The 18058-nt window shown below is 39.6% G+C and overlaps 1 pseudogene; it reads left to right on the top strand.

Moving 5' to 3' along the window:
- Nucleotides 1-557: 557 nt before the first annotated feature.
- On the top strand, nucleotides 558-15170 carry LOC100497150 (annotated as a pseudogene).
- Nucleotides 15171-18058: the final 2888 nt, after the last annotated feature.

Consider the following 18058-nt stretch of genomic DNA (forward strand, 5'->3'; position numbering starts at 1 on the left):
TCTTAGGGTGTTAAATTGACCAACTGCACAAATATATCACAATTATTTTATTAGTGAAATCTAATTCCCTGTTCTTCCTCTGTATGACTGCCCTTGAGAAGCCCAGATACATGATCTGTTGCTGGCACTGGCTCTCACATTAGAGCCTTGCTTTGAATCCCTGAGCCAACTCTGGGCAAGTGTCCCAGCCTATCCTGTGCACCTATGAAGGCTGCCTTCATTGCTGTAAATCTCACATATCCCACATGAGAAGAGCACTATGGGAGCACTTTCCATTGCCTTTACTCGGAAATGAATACTAGTGTAATAACGATGAGCATTAGATTAGTCCTCTATGGTGGGAGTGTTGGTCTGTGCTTACAAAGAGAGACCAAATGAAAGATTTTAGCAGCCAACCCCCCCATTCAAGTGTTACTAAACACATACATTTTATTTTCCATAATAGGCATTCTGTTAAATTTTTGCACCATTAAGGTTACAATTAGCCTAAGGTTCTAGGCAAACCCAGACAAACCTGCCTCCTGCTTCCAGGTTATTTACTAGTAGTCCTGCAGTTTACTAACGCGTTCCTTTTGGTTGTTTCCAGGAGATGTCCTCACAAGAACCACAGGAGACTTCCCCCTCCAGAGTGTCCACTGAATCCTTCGAGATGGTGGACGCTTCTCAGGTGTATGAGGCAGTGACTCCACACTGGTTCTACCATCAAGTGCAAGACAACAGGAGTCCCTGGTTCCCCTTCAGCAGGGAAGATTCCGATAAACTGGAGCAGGCGTTTAGCTCAGGTATTGGCTGTAATATGGTGAGGAAGTATAGGGAGGGCTTGTTAATAAAGCAGGAATTCAAAGGTAATATGATGGTTCCCGCAGAGTAGGCATTACAGAGCACATGCATATCTCCATGCCCTACACCCAGGGCATAGAGAAAGAGGAGACTAGAGGATCACTGTAGGTTAGTTATTCTGGCATGGGGTACTTAGCTGCAAAGATAAATGTGGTCAGGCCCAGACTGACAATCTGTAGATTCTGGCAAATGCCAGAGGAGCTGCTGTAAGATGCTATAGACAGTCACAATTTATTGGGGTTGTTATTGAGCTGTTTGGGACTCTGTTCACTGTCTGCAGCACAGAATAAACCCTATTTTGAATCTTCAGTCCGGATCTGCCTGTGGGATATCATAAGACTAAGAATTTCAGCTTTTTTTCTTGACCTTTAAAGTCAAAGTTGCCCAAAGATCCTACCATTCTGGTTAAATTGCTCATTGAAGGTCCCTCTTGTGAATCTCTGAGGCAGAAATCACATTGACAACTTCTGCAGGCAGTGGATGTGTCAAGAAGACAAAGTGGTATAATCCTATTGAGATTACCACTAATAAAGAGCATTACTCATTTATCCTTAAGTATTATATGTCGGTGATGAGATTAGATGGATTTAACACGCTGCTTGTGTTTGTTCTATGATAAATATAATCTTATGAATTTTTCTTTTCGCTAGGTGTCAACCCACAGACTATAGTGATCCCAACACGCGGAGGTCGATATGATGTACATCTGGGTAGTCGCAAACAGAGGGCGGTGTACTGGGAAGAGAAGGAATCTGAGGTGCAGAGATGCACTTGGTTCTACAAGGGAGAGGAGAGTAGATATGTTCCGTATCCAGAGGACTTCAGCCAAGTCCTGGAGGTACAGTGTGATTCTGCAGTGTATGTCAGTGCAATGTGTTCTAGTAATGGGAGGCCTTTACCCTCACTGCTTTTAACATATTTATACTAATCTCATCATACTCTACAGCTCTGATTATGGGGGAATGTACAGTCAAGTGGAAGTTGCAGAAAGGCTTAAGTCTATCCTTCCCACATCTTGCATGAAAACACTTATTATTGTCCTGTCTATTCCTAGAAATACAACTGATGCAACAGTGTTTTTCAGTACCTATAACTGTGTTATGAGCGAAGGGCAACCGTACCAAATGCTGGACATCAAAGCAGGGCTTCTCTCTGAGTGCTGTGTATATGACTTGGCAATAACATGTCCCTACATATTGTGTTCTCTCACAGGATGCATACATGTTGGCAGTAACTCTGAATGAGTGGAAGTAGAGGCTGGAATCCCCATTCAGGGACATTATTATTCTACACAACCCCAAGGTAATAAGTTCAGGAGCAATATTTTTTTAGGGGCCCTTTCCAATAGATAGCTGGGCAAAAATTGGCAATATATTTATCAGGCAGGTTTCAAAATCTGTGCGAGGACCACATTGGGCAATGATCCATTCATTTGGTGACTTCTCCAAATGAGCTGATCTTAATGTGCATACCCAGATTTGTACATGTACAAGTACTAACATATTCTATAAATGAAAATAGCTTTTTTTGTATTATACAGTAGGTTAAATCTGTAATTCTGTTCCATTTCTTTTTTTCTGACTGCACAGCTAATGGTCCATTATCAGCCAGTGGGAATCCCGGATGAGTGGGGAGCCACACCCAGTGAGCAAGGTCGGCCTCGAACAGTGAAGAGGGGAGTAGAGAATATTTCTGTGGAGATACCGTCTGGTAAATTGGACTTTTTTTAAGTGATCACAAAAAATCATATCCCAATATCCAAACTGCACCCACTCCAGCTATTGCTGATCCACAGTCTCCATAGTTCTTAACCAGCAAAAAGGTGACTACGGGTAATAGAAATGTTCCTTCTGCAAGAATTAGAAGTCTGCATGTTGAGCATCTATAATATAGGCCCTTTGTGTTTAAATGATTTGTAAAAATGCAGGTGTGATCCCAGTTGTGTGGGCAGAACTGCGCCCTGGAACTCTTGGACTCATGGGTGCACTTGTTGATTAGGAGCTCAATTGGGGGGTGCACCAAGCAGTGGGAGAACTTATCATCAGTAGAGTCCAGTGAGGGCATTGCATCCATTGGCCAAGCTGTATAAACAAGCAATAGAATTAAGTGAAGCTTCTCTCTGGTCCAGTTTTTCCAGTCCCAGCAACACTTGCTCTGATTCACCCAGAGATTTTATCAATTATTTCTGCTGTTTTAGGGGAGCCATCTCAGATTGATCACTTGGTGTTCATGGTGCATGGCATTGGTCCAGCCTGTGACCTTCAGTTCAGAAGCATCATACAGTGCGGTGAGTCCCTTCCATCAGTCACATCAACTTAACAAGCAGCCTTTGTCTGTCAGTTCTTTGTGATACTTTATGCCACAAATGTGATACTTTGTGCAAACAAAGTGTGCCTGTCTGCACATTTCCCATTTCCTTTAATTGTACAAATAAACACGCATTATGATTCTGTCTTCCTTCCTTAGTGACTGATTTCCACAGTGTGACTCTGAACCTTCTTCCTGCTCATTTCAAGAAGGCCACGGAGGAAGGGCTGATTGGCCGGTACAGTTCCTCCCTGTAGACTGGCACAGCGCGCTACATGCTGATGCTACTGGTGTTGATGAGTATGTACCAGGTGAACTGTAAAAAACTATTTGTATTAGGACCCATGAGTTCTTTATATAAATATATTACCATTGCAGTATTAAGGTCCCCATAAACTATAAGATCCGCTCGCTTGGCGATGTCGCCAAGCGAGCGGATCTTCACCCGATATGCCCACCTATGGGTGGGCGATATCGGGTAGCAAGTAGCTTAAAAAAAAAAATAATCCGATCGTTTGGCCCTGGGGCCAAACGATCGAGTTACATTTGCGGCCATGCAGCAGTCTGTTCGGGAACCACATCAACGAGCTGATGCGGTCCCTGATCCGACTGGATTTTCTAACCTGGCCGATCGAGATCTGGCCAATTTCAGGCCAGATATCGGTCAGCCAGGCCGCTCAGTTCTGCCCATACACAGGCCGATTAGCTGCCGGATCGGTCCAAGGGACCGATATCGGCAGCTATAACCGGCCCGTGTATGGGGACCTTTAGATTGATTAGAGCATCAGTATCTACATTTTGTAGTGAACAAGCACAGTTTGGCGCGACAAACCTTTCGATGGGTAGTGTTGTGCTGAGTGGCAGTCAGATAGTCCTGTCTGCTCTGCTCTGTGTCTGATCCAGCCTGTTTTTGACTAGTTGGAGGGTTCTACCTCTCTGCAGTGAGTTAAATGATGAGTTATTGCTTATTATAGTTTGTGATCTTGTAATCCCTGAACACAAATCATACATTGTACCTTTTGTACACAGCGACATCCAGAGGATCACTCTGCCCAGTATCAGCCGCCTCCGCCACTTCACCAACGAGACCGTGTTGGATCTGTTTTTCTACAACAGCCCCACATACTGCCAGACCATTGTGAATACTGTATGTGGGGAAATGGATCGTATCTACAGTATATTCAGAGAAAGAAACCCTGACTTCAAAGGACATGTTTCTGTGACTGGTCATAGCCTTGGTATGTAATTTCTCTCTCATCACCTTTGGGGACACAGGATGGCATCCACCACTTGGTGGAAGAAAAAAGAAACACCCTTCAGTTCAATTCAGTTTTTCAAGTTTTCTGCCCACAGAATGTTGTACCTATAGGTTAACACTATAGCATTTATTTACTGCACCGGCATCTGGTCTATTTCACTTTAACCAGTTACTAGGAATGCTTGCATCCTACCAACCAAAGATCTGCTAATCCTCATGGTAAATCGCATGTCGTGGCTGCCCTTTGGCTTGATGGTACATGGGGGGCATTTTCTCTGCCTGCAAATTTTACAATAGAGGAACCTTTTTTAATCTCAGTTGTAGATCTGCTATCTTTATTGCACCTATAATATTTTGTTGTAGTGTATATCAGCCAGCAGAGAAGTGCTTGAATGGGAAGCACCTGACGGCACTTTTAACCCCCAAAACCATTAGGTGCTGCCAGATGTTTGCTATGTTACAGTTAAAACAAAATCCCTATACTTGAGGCCTTCTTTCTATTATCCCCTGCTAATGGCCTCTTGTCACCAGTACAATACTCTCAACAAAGTGCCAGCAGAAACTGTCATATATTCATTTGTTAACTTTATTAACTTATATCAACAAGCCATAATCTTAACCATCTCTCTATAGGATCTGTCATTCTGTTTGACATTCTCACCAACCAAACAGATTCATCCCTCAGCAGTCAGGACATGACGAAGGTAACCTCTGTTTGGTACATTTCATAGCTGCCACGCAGATGGGTACTCAGTCCATAAACAGAGAGTTGTACTTTCCCTTTTTTCAGACTACATTACTCCACTCAGAGTCACAGAGAGACAAGCCAAGGCTGAGTGAGGTTCTGCAGCAGCTGGAGCTCACAGAATATTGCAGTGTGTTTGAGCGAGAGAAGATTGACATAGAGGCCCTGGTAAAGTGGCTTTTTTCCCCACTCATTGCCTTTTGTCAAAATTGTATTTGGTTAGGCATGAGATTGGGCATGTTCCTTTTACCATATTTCACTGACTTCCATTGTTATAGTGGAACCTGCATTCACCTAACCTGAGCTGGATTTACCACACTGACCCTTACTTGTGGCTGCTTCATTTTATCACAAATAAGTTGCATTATTACATTTTAGCACATATAAGTGGGGGTACAAATCATGTTATCACTGGCACGCCAATGCCCGCAGCACAGAAATCTATCATTATGTGCAAGTCAGTTGCAGAATGCAAAGGGAATTCTGAAAGCAACTCATGCGTAAAGCAGGTATTAATTCTAGGGCCCACTTGTTCCTGTGCCCCCTGTACTTTGCCCCTTATTTAAAGAGGTGTACTAACTGGTGTATTGGCACAAGTATGGAAGATCATTATCAGTGTGTATAGAATTCATAGAATTATATTGTGTGTCTATGTAATTATGTTTTACAGTACTTGCCAAAAATGTGTGCTCTTTTTATTCCAGGCTTTATGCACAGAAAATGACCTGAAGGATCTGGAAATTCCTTTAGGGCCACGGAAAAAACTCCTTCAATATATAAGGCACAGAGGGTGGCAGAAGGTGAGCAGATTTTCATGTCCTGATTTTGTTTACTTATTATTGAGATTTTCCTGATGTAAAAAGAAAAACAGAAGGGATCATTTACAAGTGCAAAGTGCAATTTCAAACACAAATTACCCTGTTTTTTTTTGTTTTTTTTTACCAACAATGCAACATTTCCACACCATCATTGTAGCCTCCATGTGGGGAGTTCATACTATGTATTTGAGTCTAATGGGTCCAACCGAATGCATCTTCACTAGGATTTTGATCAGAATGCAGATGCAATTTGCACTGAAGGTGTTCATGGTGGGAGTGGTGTTTAAATGGCTAGCATGTGATACTTTTGATCTGCTATGCTGATTGACATGGCACACTGAGGGAACTTTGGAATTACTGCCATGTTCAAGGTGGCAGTAGCTCTTGGGTCTCCAGGCATCAGTAGTTGGGATGTTGGTGTATGAAGAAGAGAAGCAGAAACATCTGTTTGAGCCCAGCCATATTTGCTGGCTGTTACTCCTGTCCCTGTCCATCAGCAGCTGTATAACACTGTCTCTTTACAGGATACTTCTGGCACTGCCCAAGCAACATCCCCTACAGCAGACTCCAAGAAGCCTTTTCTCACATCCGGTAGTCCCCCCAATGTTGTGAATTATGAATACTTTGACGTTGGGATTGGACAGGTATGAGACCAGAACATCTCTATCTCCCCTGGTCCTGTCTTGGCAGTCTCCAGTCCTACTGTAACCTTGTCCAGATAAAAGGCATTCAGGGTCGCCATTGTTTTAAAAAATGTAGTTGGAGTCCCCCTAAGCTCATTCTGTTGTACAGTGCCGCAGAATATGTTGGTTTTAATAATAACAAGGTTAAAGCGATATTAAAGGATGTTTGTTGCATTCAGTCTCCTATAGTTCCTTGACATCCACCAAAGACACCCTAACTGGCCCTCAGGCTGCAAACCCTCTCCAAAAATGGGATCCGTTTACTTCTGAATTCTTATATCCTCTTTCTTATACCAGGTGTCAGTCAAGTATCCCCAGTTGAGCTTTCACCCCGAAGTCTTCTTTGCTTGGGGCTCACCCGTTGGCATGTACTTGACAGTGCGAGGTCTGAAGAGGATTGATCCAACCTGCAAACGGTTCTTCAATTTTTATCACCCAGTAAGTGCCATTAGTGTGACAGGATGGAGGCACGACCTCAACAAAACATAAACATGATCCTTATATGACTTGTGTATTGAGTCCCCTTGTGTACTGATTTATTAATTATGCCTGAAGTTTCTTTCCAACAAGTACTCTCTACTGGAAGTAGAGTGTTTCAGCTCTGTTGACATGGTGCCACCCACTAAGGGGCACACATTACTTGTATCATTGTCTAGTGATCCTTTGGGTCTTATCAGAAGGATAAGTCCATGTTGTTTATATGTTACACGTGGTTCAGCAATATCATACAAATATCCACTAAGGCAAATTTCTCTCTGATTGCAGTTTGACCCGGTGGCTTATCGGATTGAGCCAATCGTACTCAGAGAGCAGGAGTTTGAGCCCATTCTAATCCCTCACCATAAGGGCAGGAAGAGGATGCATTTAGGTAAAATTAACAGAGCAGCAATGACACCATAGTTCTTGCATGTTACATACAGTTACATAGTTAAGTTGGGTTGAAAAAAAGACTCAATATCCATCCCAAAACCCTTCCAAGCGAACCCCAGCGCACACAGACCCATACTGACCTATCTATCCACTCACATACAGACCCATACTGACTTATCTATCCACTCACATACAGACCCATACTGACCTATCTATCCACTCACATACAGACCCATACTGACCTATCTATCCTCTCACATACTGACCCATACTCTCTTTATAATTGGGGTTCCCATGATGTACGTCTCACTGGTGATTATTTTTTTATTTTATATTGATTTTTTTTGTATGATATCTTTAAAAAAGTAACCTCATTCACGGACTGGACAAAGTAGCTGAAAGCATTACAGAATCTTGTTTCGCTTTATTCACTAATACCTTATAAATAATGCGTATATTCACTTCAGAATACTCTTAATTGATAGACAGAAATGAGAGACAAGAATATATTTGTTATTTATAAATGTTTACTTGGTCAATGTTATGTTCTTTTAAAACGTATATTGAACTTTTTAGCAATTTTTTTAAAGGCTAAGGAAACCTGTTTGTTTTTCAGGCTGTATACTAGTGGGTTTAACATTGGGACCAATGCAACATACAACAGTGACAGTAACTTGTCATTTTCTTGTGAGTTTTTAGACTCCGGTTTCAAGTACAAGCTAATAGCTGTCCCAAAAAATAATATAACAACCGTCAGATGGGAGAAGCAGCTAGAAAATACCTTCAGTCTGCCCAATGTCGTTTGGATCTTTAAAACTGTTGAAACAATAAACGCATAAGAGGTTGTTATGAGTGTGAATGGAAGGAACCCCAAAAACACCCCATCCACAGATATGATGGTTTTGACATTTGTAAGATCATTGCAAGAAAGCTTAAGTAATGTCTTTACATCACAGAAGAAATGGTTAATTTCCCTAGAATGACAAAACAATAACTGTGACATCAAAAGTGTATATAACAATGACTTTAGAATACCAATGAACCAAGACACAGCAGCTAAAATAATGCAAAGGTTTTTGTTCATGATTTGTGAGTAATGTAGAGGGACACAAATAGCCAAATAACGGTCATAAGCCATGGAGGTTAATAGCATAAATTCAGTACAAACACAAAACACAAATACAAATAGCTGTGCAGTACAGGCTTGGTAGGAAATACTGGAATCACCTGTTATTGTGATAGACATTAGCTTTGGCAAAATAGCAGAAACATAGAGTATATCTTGGACTGACAGGTTCCCCAGGTAAAAATACATTGGTGTGTGCAGCTGGGGCACCAGATATACAAGGGAGATAATGGTCATGTTTCCAAGAATAGCCATTACATAAATCAAGAAAACGCAAAGGAAGATAGCCGTTTGGATATGTGGAAGTCTGGAAAATGCGATGAGATTGAATATTCTTGGAAAGGTGGTAATAGTGACATTTTCACCTACGCCTTAAAGAAAAACAAAAATAATTCAAACAAAACATTTGAAACAAAAATGTTAACAAAATTCTCCGCAATAAACCCCCGCACCAGGCATTATTACATCTGTATGGTATATGGTCATTTGTGGCCGGTCCCTAATATAAATAACCCGCAGTAGTCTTAGAATCTGCTACAGTATGCTCCATTGAAGCCCTATCTAAACTCCCTTATCAAAGAATTTTCTTCTATTTTGCTACTACACCTTCTTTGGTCACAATTGTACAGGCCTTTGAGAAGTCCGAGATGTTGGCTTGCAGCCCTTCTGCGTCTTGGTCTCCTCAGACTCCACTATGGGGCAATAACCATCTCCCCCACTTATCCAGATATTGCCAGACGGGGGGGGGGGGGGGGGTTCAGCTTGGTATAATTCTAGGGGATAAAGTCACAGCTGGTGAATGCAAAAACTCAGGTACTCAGATACTTACATCTTCGGCACACTTTAAGTATACAGTGCCCTGCAAGGCCTATAAGATTAGCTAAAACAACCCTTGAGACATACCTCTATAGACAAGACCTGACCAAACCCCTTTCATGGTTTATATTATATTGTCCTTATCAGGTCCCTCTCATTTTGAAAAAAAAAAAAAAAAAAAAAACAAGATTAAATGGCTATAAGAGTTGTGGTCTAACATGCTCAAGCTGGTCTCACATCTATTCTTCTCCATGAGGCATAATGTGTCAGATCAATGTGTAGAGATGAGAAAGTGTAGAGATGAGATGGGCACTATGTTTCATGTCTTTTGGACCTGTCCGGCAATTCGGGGGGGAGGCGTTAAAATTTACCAACGAGATGCTTACGCTTTCCAGAACTGTGCTAGGAAATACTCCTTATTCCTCAGTACTTAGCCTCACTTCCTTTTCTTTACTGCCCTTTTTTCTGTTTTCGTTTTCTTATTTGTTTGTAATGGAAATCATGCAGAATCTTATAAAAAAAAATACTGCCTATACGGCTTTTATAATTGAATATAGTGTGTGGTTTGTAAGTAAATGTGGGAGAGAATGTTATATATCACTTATGTTTTTGCTAAATGTGATCCTAGTCTTGTTTTTTGAATATGTATTATATTAATGTGCTGATAACTTTACCCATACAAGTACAATTAGATCAGGAAGAGTAAACCTTTACCTGACAATCCAAACATTCTTTGGATATTGGTTGTCTGTGCTTTCGAAATAACTGCAGCCCTTTTAAATTGTTTTGAGATACAACAGGGATGTAATCCCATAGGACCAAACATAAAACTGGAATTAAAATAATCTTTGGAATATTCACATGAGAATGAGCTTTTTTATCTTATACATGGCCTCTAGCAGCCAAGCTAGTGCACAATATAAAATCTATAGTACCAAATAATCATATATATCCATTCATATGGACCTACTACATATACTATATAATAAACATAAAGATCACATGTATATGTGTGTATATATTGATCAATAATGATGAGCAAATCTGTCCTGTTTAGCAGAAAAATTTGATACGGCAAAAAGTCCCAAAATACATTGAAGTCAATTGGCGTTTTTTGCTCAACTTCTTTCACTAATTTGAGTGTGTGGGTGTTTTTTCATGGCTAAACCTGCCAAAAAAGTTAAGACAATGATAAACAAAAATAGGGGATATAAAGTAGTTCTAAGTAGTGATGAGTGAATTTCACCAGGCATAGATTCGCAGAGAATTTCCGCATTTCGTCATTGGCAAATTGTTTTGCAGAGAAAATTCAGCGGGAAAAAATTTGTTGCGCGTAAAAAAAAGTGTGAAATTGGGCACGGTTGTGTCAAAATGGGTACGGGCAACAAAAAAAGGAGTGCGACAAACATGTTTTGCGGACTTTTCAATGGCCTCCAGGCAAACAGGAAGGTGTCCGTGCCAGGGCATTTGTTAGAGAGGAGAGCATAGATTGCCTCTGCTATTTTAGCTTCAGTTATGGGGCTGTCTAGGTATTTTGTCTCTTCTCGTGTTACGCAGGGGAAATTAATCGTATCTAAAAATTGGTGTAGTTGGTCCAAGGAGTAGGCATTCCTAGTCTTATTGAGGCTCTCATAGAAATTTGAGAAGGTTCTAAGTATGTCCTCCGGGGTGTTAACCAGATTTCCTGTTGGATCTCTAATTTGTGCTACTAAGGTTTGCGAGTCCCTGGCTCTCTGACTCTCCCCCCACAGCATGGGCTCCTGATTCAATGGTCGGCTCTTCTGTCTCTTTTTATGAGGAAGAAAATTAGAGTAAATATCAGATTTCATATGGGGGCTTTATAGTTTGTATGTTTTACTACAGTCATCCCCAACCAGTGGCTCGGGGGGGCAACATGTTGCTCCCCAATTCCTTGGATGTTGCTCCCAGTGGCCTCAAAGCAGCTCCTTATTTTTGAATTCTCAGCTTGGGGGCAAGTTTTGGTTGAGTTAAAACAAGATTTACTACCAAATAAAGCCCCCCTGTAAGCTGATAGTATGCATAGAGAGGCCCCTAATAGCCAATCACAGCCCTTATTATGCACCTCTATTAACTTTTATGGTGCTTGTGTTGCACTCCAAGTCTTTTTACATTTGACTGTGGCTCACGAGTAAGAAAGGTTGGGGATCCCTGCTTTACAACATAATCCCAAATTAATAACACAGGACATACTTAAAACATCATTCTTAAAAGAAAAACTGGATGAATCTATGAATTGTTTTATTTTTGTTTCAGTTTGTCAAACTTCTTTAAATGAGAGCCCTGCATATACTGTATATACTCGAGTATAAGCCTAGTTTTTCAGCACCCAAAATGTGCTGAAAAAGTCACCCTCGGCTTATACTCGGGTCCCTCTAGACTAGCACCCTCTCTCCTTAGTGTGCAAATTAGGCCACCTGCAACCAGACCCTCCAGTGCCCTGGCCTAGGCTCCCACTAGCAATACTTATTTCCCCTTACATCCCTCCGGGACTGGGTCTGCTGCCAGTTTGCCAATGTGCAATGAGCGTGGAGTAGTACTCATATTGTTTTTGTTGACCCTTTTCTCCGCTTACAGAGCTAGTTTACTGTTTTTCTTTGAAATAAATATTGAAAAACGTATACCATGCCTCAATTAATGTAATTTTATAGGTATTTATTTTGATTATTAAAACTTAGCAGTAGCGGCTGCATTTCCCACCCTAGGCTTATACTCGAGTCAATAAGTTTTTCCAGTTTTCTTAGGTAAAATTAGGTACCTCGGCTTATATTCGGATCGGCTTATACTCGAGTATATATGGTAACTGCCAGTTATGAGTACTATTCTTAATTTATTTAATTAATTTATTTCTTAAGAAATGCAATAGATAATAAACACCAAACCCTAATTAATATGTTAAAATGGGATGGTTTATAGAAAGCTGCAGTGAAATGAATTTGAAATTAAAACATTTAAACACTAAATTTATTATATAACAGTTTTTAATCCCCCTCAATTATATAGTGGTCACTTAATTGTGAATGTGAAGTGTGCTGTGCTAACGAACATGAATCTTAATTATTCAGTATTGTATAAAGTTCAACGTTTTTCGTAAATTTCACTTAATACCAAAGCATGCCTGTGTTTAATGAGTTGGCTAAATAAACTGAGAAAACTCTCTGATGATAAATTGGACTTTAAGAAGGGTCCAAACCCACCATGGACCACCGTTAGCTGATACCAAAATTAGTTAATAGGTAGCAGCCTTTGACATCGCCTTAATCTTAACACTTTTTTTTGAGTGTCAAAGTAGTCAGCCAGATCCAACAGGGGGCGGCTGGGCTTAGGGAACTGTTCCATACCATATTATTACATTAAAAAACATAAAAAGGCTGCATTTTTTTAATTGATGTATAATGCAAAGTCGCTTAAAATCATGTTTACTTTTCAGAAAGCTTATGTTGTGTTTGGGTGGAGGTCCTCATTAATTGGTGTAAAATGCTATCATCATCCTCAGTAAATATAAAGTACAAGCCTTTATTAATACATTTATTTTACATTGTTTTTTGTGGAAAATAGTTTTATAGTTTAATAAATTGACCTCCTAGGTTTTTGCTTTATTTAAATTGCTAAAAATAGATATAGAAACGTTTATGTATATCTATATAGGTACATTTCCCAATGATCAGTCTGGATATCTAAGATTTAAAGCCATTTTGCTTTTCTGTTTTACAGCAGTAGACTTCTTGTTTATAATCTGTGTAACTGACATTAAAACCTGTTTGTTTCTCAGAGTGTATACGAGGGGATTTAGTATCGGAACCAAAGCAACATAAAGCAAAGACAGGAACTTGTCACATTCTAGTGAGTTGTCAAGTTGTGGCTTTAAATATAGGCCAATAGATGTCCCAAAAAATATGATAACAATCGTTAAATGTGAGGAACACCTGGAAAAAGCCTTCCGTCTTCCTTCTGAGGTTTGGATCTTTACTATGGTGGAAATGATAGATGCATAAGACATTACAATAAGACATGGAAGAAATCCAAAAAACACCCCTTCCGCAAATACAGTAGACATAATAATTGTAGTGTCGCTGCAGGACAGTTTCAACAAAGCTTTAGGGTCACAGAAGAAATGATCAATTTCCTTTGAACTGCAGAATGATAATTTTGAGATTAGCAGAGTGAAGAGCAAGGAATTAAACCCCCCAATAACCCAGCATGTAGAAGCCATTACAACGCATACAATTCTCCTCATGATGAGTAAATAGTGAAGGGGAATACCAATAGCCACATAACGGTCAAACGCCATAGCAACTAGTAAGAAAAATTCAGTGATGATACAAAAGTCAAATACAAAGATTTGCGTGATACAGCCTTGAAAAGATATGTCAGTATTCCCTGTTGCTGTGATAGCCATGAGCTTCGGCATAGTCGTAGACGCATAGAGAATGTCTTGGACGGCCAGGTTGCACAGAAAGAAGTACATTGGAGTGTGTAGTTGGTAGATGAGACATATAAGTGTAGCTATCATTGTGTTCCCAAGCACAATAAGTAAATACATCATTAAAACAACAACGAAAACCCAGAAGTTGACTTCCTCCGAATTGGAAAATGTTGAAAAGTGGAATTCCCTCGGCAGTGTGATGTTATTGCCGTCTTGAGACATGTTGCCATTGGATCTGTGGTGTGTTGTTTACTTTATCTTTACCTCTGTTATATGCAAGTTTTATGTTTTTATAATGAAATCAGGAGTGAAATCATTCTTATTTGAACTTCTGTATTGCATTTCAATTTGTTAGATGAATCCATAAGCTGACTTCTGTAACAACCTGTTGAAAAAATATTTTTAGGCGCTTGACCAACAGATTTAACTGTAATCTTTAAATGTAAATATATTGTTTTGTTCTCAATAGCCTTTTGTCATGGAAAAAATGTTTTGATAATTTTGTATTTTTTTCACATTTTTGTTATTCCAATGGCGTTATGAATGCCGTCTAAATGGAGTCAGATACAGGGACTTTGCCTTTTTATCTGGGATTGGGACTACTATATAAGTCAATGTATACATTTTTTATAGCTGTCATGGTGTTATACGCTATATAAAAAATCTTCAAAGAGGCTAGCAGAACACACCGGATAGCCAGGAAGTCCAATAAAACGTAGTCTTTATTCATATTCATAAAACCTTTTCGCCTGATGCGTTTCGTGCATGCACACTTAATCATAGGTAGGCCGCTTTGAAGATTTTCAATTGATTTCCTTAGGCTACGGGTTCAGGGCACTGAGCACCCGGACCACACAGCTGGAGCTAGATTTACCCAGCGATGGGCCCGGGGTATACACACCCGGGTTGATGTAACTTTTAGGTACTGCATTGTGCCTAACGCATTGATTACTTGATTATTTGTTTATTTTCCTAACTAATATCTGGGTGCATTGTATGTACACTCTAGCTTGGTATGCTTGTTTTATTTATTTGTTTATCCCCTTTTTACTTATTAGTGTTGGTCTGTTTGTATTATACGCTATATACACTAAAATGAAAACAAAAATAAAACAACAAACCACCTGTAGCCTGAAAAAGCCATAAAGCTTATCCGTGACTCTTGGAGGCTTATTTATCAAAATTCATACTTGTGTGATTTTTGTAATTGATCTACTTTGAACAACCTTGAAATAAAAATAGGTGGAAATTAAATACCTCAAATTCGTAATCTTTGTTTCTTTTTTAATGGGTCATAATCTGCCCCTAAAATATGAACATGGATAAATAACCCCCTTAATTTTGTTATTCTGTTTATCATATATTTACAATATAAATATGTGCAGAAAAATGATTAAAAGCAGACATTTTGGACAAATCTACGGTGGTATCTTAAAAATCAGTTAAGGTCAACTGCAATTTATTTGGTAGCAGGCCTGGTTTTAGAACACATGGGGGGGGGGGCGATTCACTAAAGGTTGATAACGCTTATCGCGTTTTTTTCCGTTAAGCATGCGATAATTAAGTACAGATTCATCAGTTATTTTGCATGCATTAATCCACATATTGAATGCTTAAAAATGCATCATCGGAAAGCATTATTTCTAACGCATTGCATTAATTAGCGAATAGAAATAATAATAATGCATGATTCACAAACACATAAGAAGGGTTAGATATCGCATTAGTCTGTGCGAAGATTAACACCTACTTGGGGCAGGCGGTACTTAAAGAAAATTGTGGTTTGTGAGCTTTTGGCAACACAATATGGACTTTGCAGTGGGATTTTTTCAAGTCTGTGTTGGCCCCAGAGTTATGCAGCCTCCAGTTTGCAGGGAAACGGTTATTTTCAGAACAATAGTTTTCAGAAAGTAATGGTTATGTGCGTAATATATCGCGTGCTGCATAATATATCGCTTGAAAATGTCATCGCGAGATAAATAACACAAAACATCACTTCTTAATTATGACGTGTCCTTTTAGTGAATCGAGCGTTAAGTCGCAAAAAATAAGAAGTGATAAAATTTTTAACGCATGCTGTAAAATAGCACTTGTTTTATCAACCTTTAGTGAAACGGCCCCATGGTATCCAAAATCTAAATAAAATTTGAATCACAATATTAGTCTGCAGGGTTTGCGTTTTTTGCTTTCCCAAGTCTGTTTTTTCACGATCATTGGAGACTTAACATAAAATGTACAGTACCTTGTTCAGTTCTTATTACTGGACCATCTCTCTAGTTTTCTAATTACTTGGGCCTTTTTATACAGTAGTTGTTATTATTCCTAGAGTCATTAGATTTGCTTCCCTAAGGCGCTTAAACCTTGGGGGAAAAATCACATAGGAATTTAGTAATCATTAGAAAATCCCTGCAAAAATGTTACATTAAAACGAGGAGATAAAATAACAACCTTTATAGTTAACTGTTATTTGAAAATAGTTTCATTTGTTGGGATTGCATCATTTGTTGGTTTCTAAACCAACTATTTTCCGATAACAGATTATGACAGCACTTTTATACATGTAAACTGCTTTAAATTAAAACAATTATTTGGCTAGAAATGTTCAATTTGTCCTTTTTGTAAACTGCTAAAATGAAACAAATACAGCAAGGGGCCAATTTTTTCAAAAATTTTTTATTTTTTTCATGATTCGAGTAAAAAATGCAGTGAAAAATGTAGTTTGTATTTATTGAAAAAGAAATCTTTGAAAAGTCACCAGAAAAATCTCAGCAAATAAAAGCTTAGAACTCCATAAGAACTGTCTCGAGTTTTTTTAACCTCATTGTGCTTTTTTTCTGAGAGAAAACTTGCGCAGGAATATTCTATCGCACTTCTTTCTTAAATAAGCTAGCATTTGAGAAGAAAAGTCACACGAGTTTTATTGGTTATATTTTTCACAAACTCGAATTTTGATAAATCTTCCCCTAAGAAGCCGGGGCTACACATCAGCTTTGTTTAGATAAACTATAGTAGGGTTTCTGAGACAAACACACCAGTTGCACCAGTGTAGGAATGGCTGCCCCCGGGGCTACACAGCAGGGTATTTATATAAACTATAGTAGGGTTTCTGTAGCAAAAACCCCAGCTGTACCAGTGCAGGAATGGCTTCCCCCGGGGCTACACAGCGGGGTATTTATATAAACTATAGTAGGGTTTCTGTAGCAAACACCCCAGCTGTACCAGTGCAGGAATGGCTGCCCCCGGGGCTACACAGCGGGGTATTTATATAAACTATAGTAGGGTTTCTGTAGCAAACACCCCAGCTGTACCAGTGCAGGAATGGCTGCCCCCGGGGCTACACAACGGGGTATTTATATAAACTATAGTAGGGTTTCTGTAGCAAACACCCCAGCTGTACCAGTGCAGGAATGGCTGCCCCCGGGGCTACACAGCAGGGTATTTATATAAACTATAGTAGGGTTTCTGTAGCAAACACCCCAGTTGTACCAGTGCAGGAATGGCTGCCCCCGGGGCTACACAGCAGCTTTGTTTAGATAAACTATAGTAGGGTTTCTGAGACAAACACACCAGTTGCACCAGGGCGGGGCAACATTACATTAACATTTAATTTACTTTACAACACTTTGATTTTTTGTTGCAACTGTTCCTTTAGGGCTGTGACAGGCGGGCAGTGGGCGACTAGTTCCCCCCGAAATGGCATCCCACCAGCTAGAAAGTAAATCGCTGGTGGGATGGCATGCGTGGCGCAGAAGTTGCCTTGAGAGGAATGGAAATGACATGAAATGGCAATGGATTACAATTAGGACAGGTATTGACAGAATGATTCTGTTGGCACAAAACTAATGATGTTTCTGACAAAACTCTCAAGACAATAAAATGCAAGATCATCATTGCATCCTATTAAAATTACTGAAGAAATTAAAAACAGGGCATGTTCAGGCCAAGTGTGAACTTCATTTATTCAAATAACAGGTCTACAAAAATCCCACAAGGCACTTTCTGTTGCCTTTTTAGAGCCTCCGGGCTTTCAAATGATCACTTCAGGATACCATTATTTAAAGCCCTCAGCATCTCTTGTGAGCAGGGCCCTCCCGCCATTGTCTCCTAACAATATCCTTAAGTAACTCTGCATTTATTCAGGTCTTGTATTT

The sequence above is a fragment of the Xenopus tropicalis genome, chromosome 3 (assembly GCF_000004195.4).
Source record: "Xenopus tropicalis strain Nigerian chromosome 3, UCB_Xtro_10.0, whole genome shotgun sequence".
NCBI lineage: Eukaryota > Metazoa > Chordata > Amphibia > Anura > Pipidae > Xenopus > Xenopus tropicalis.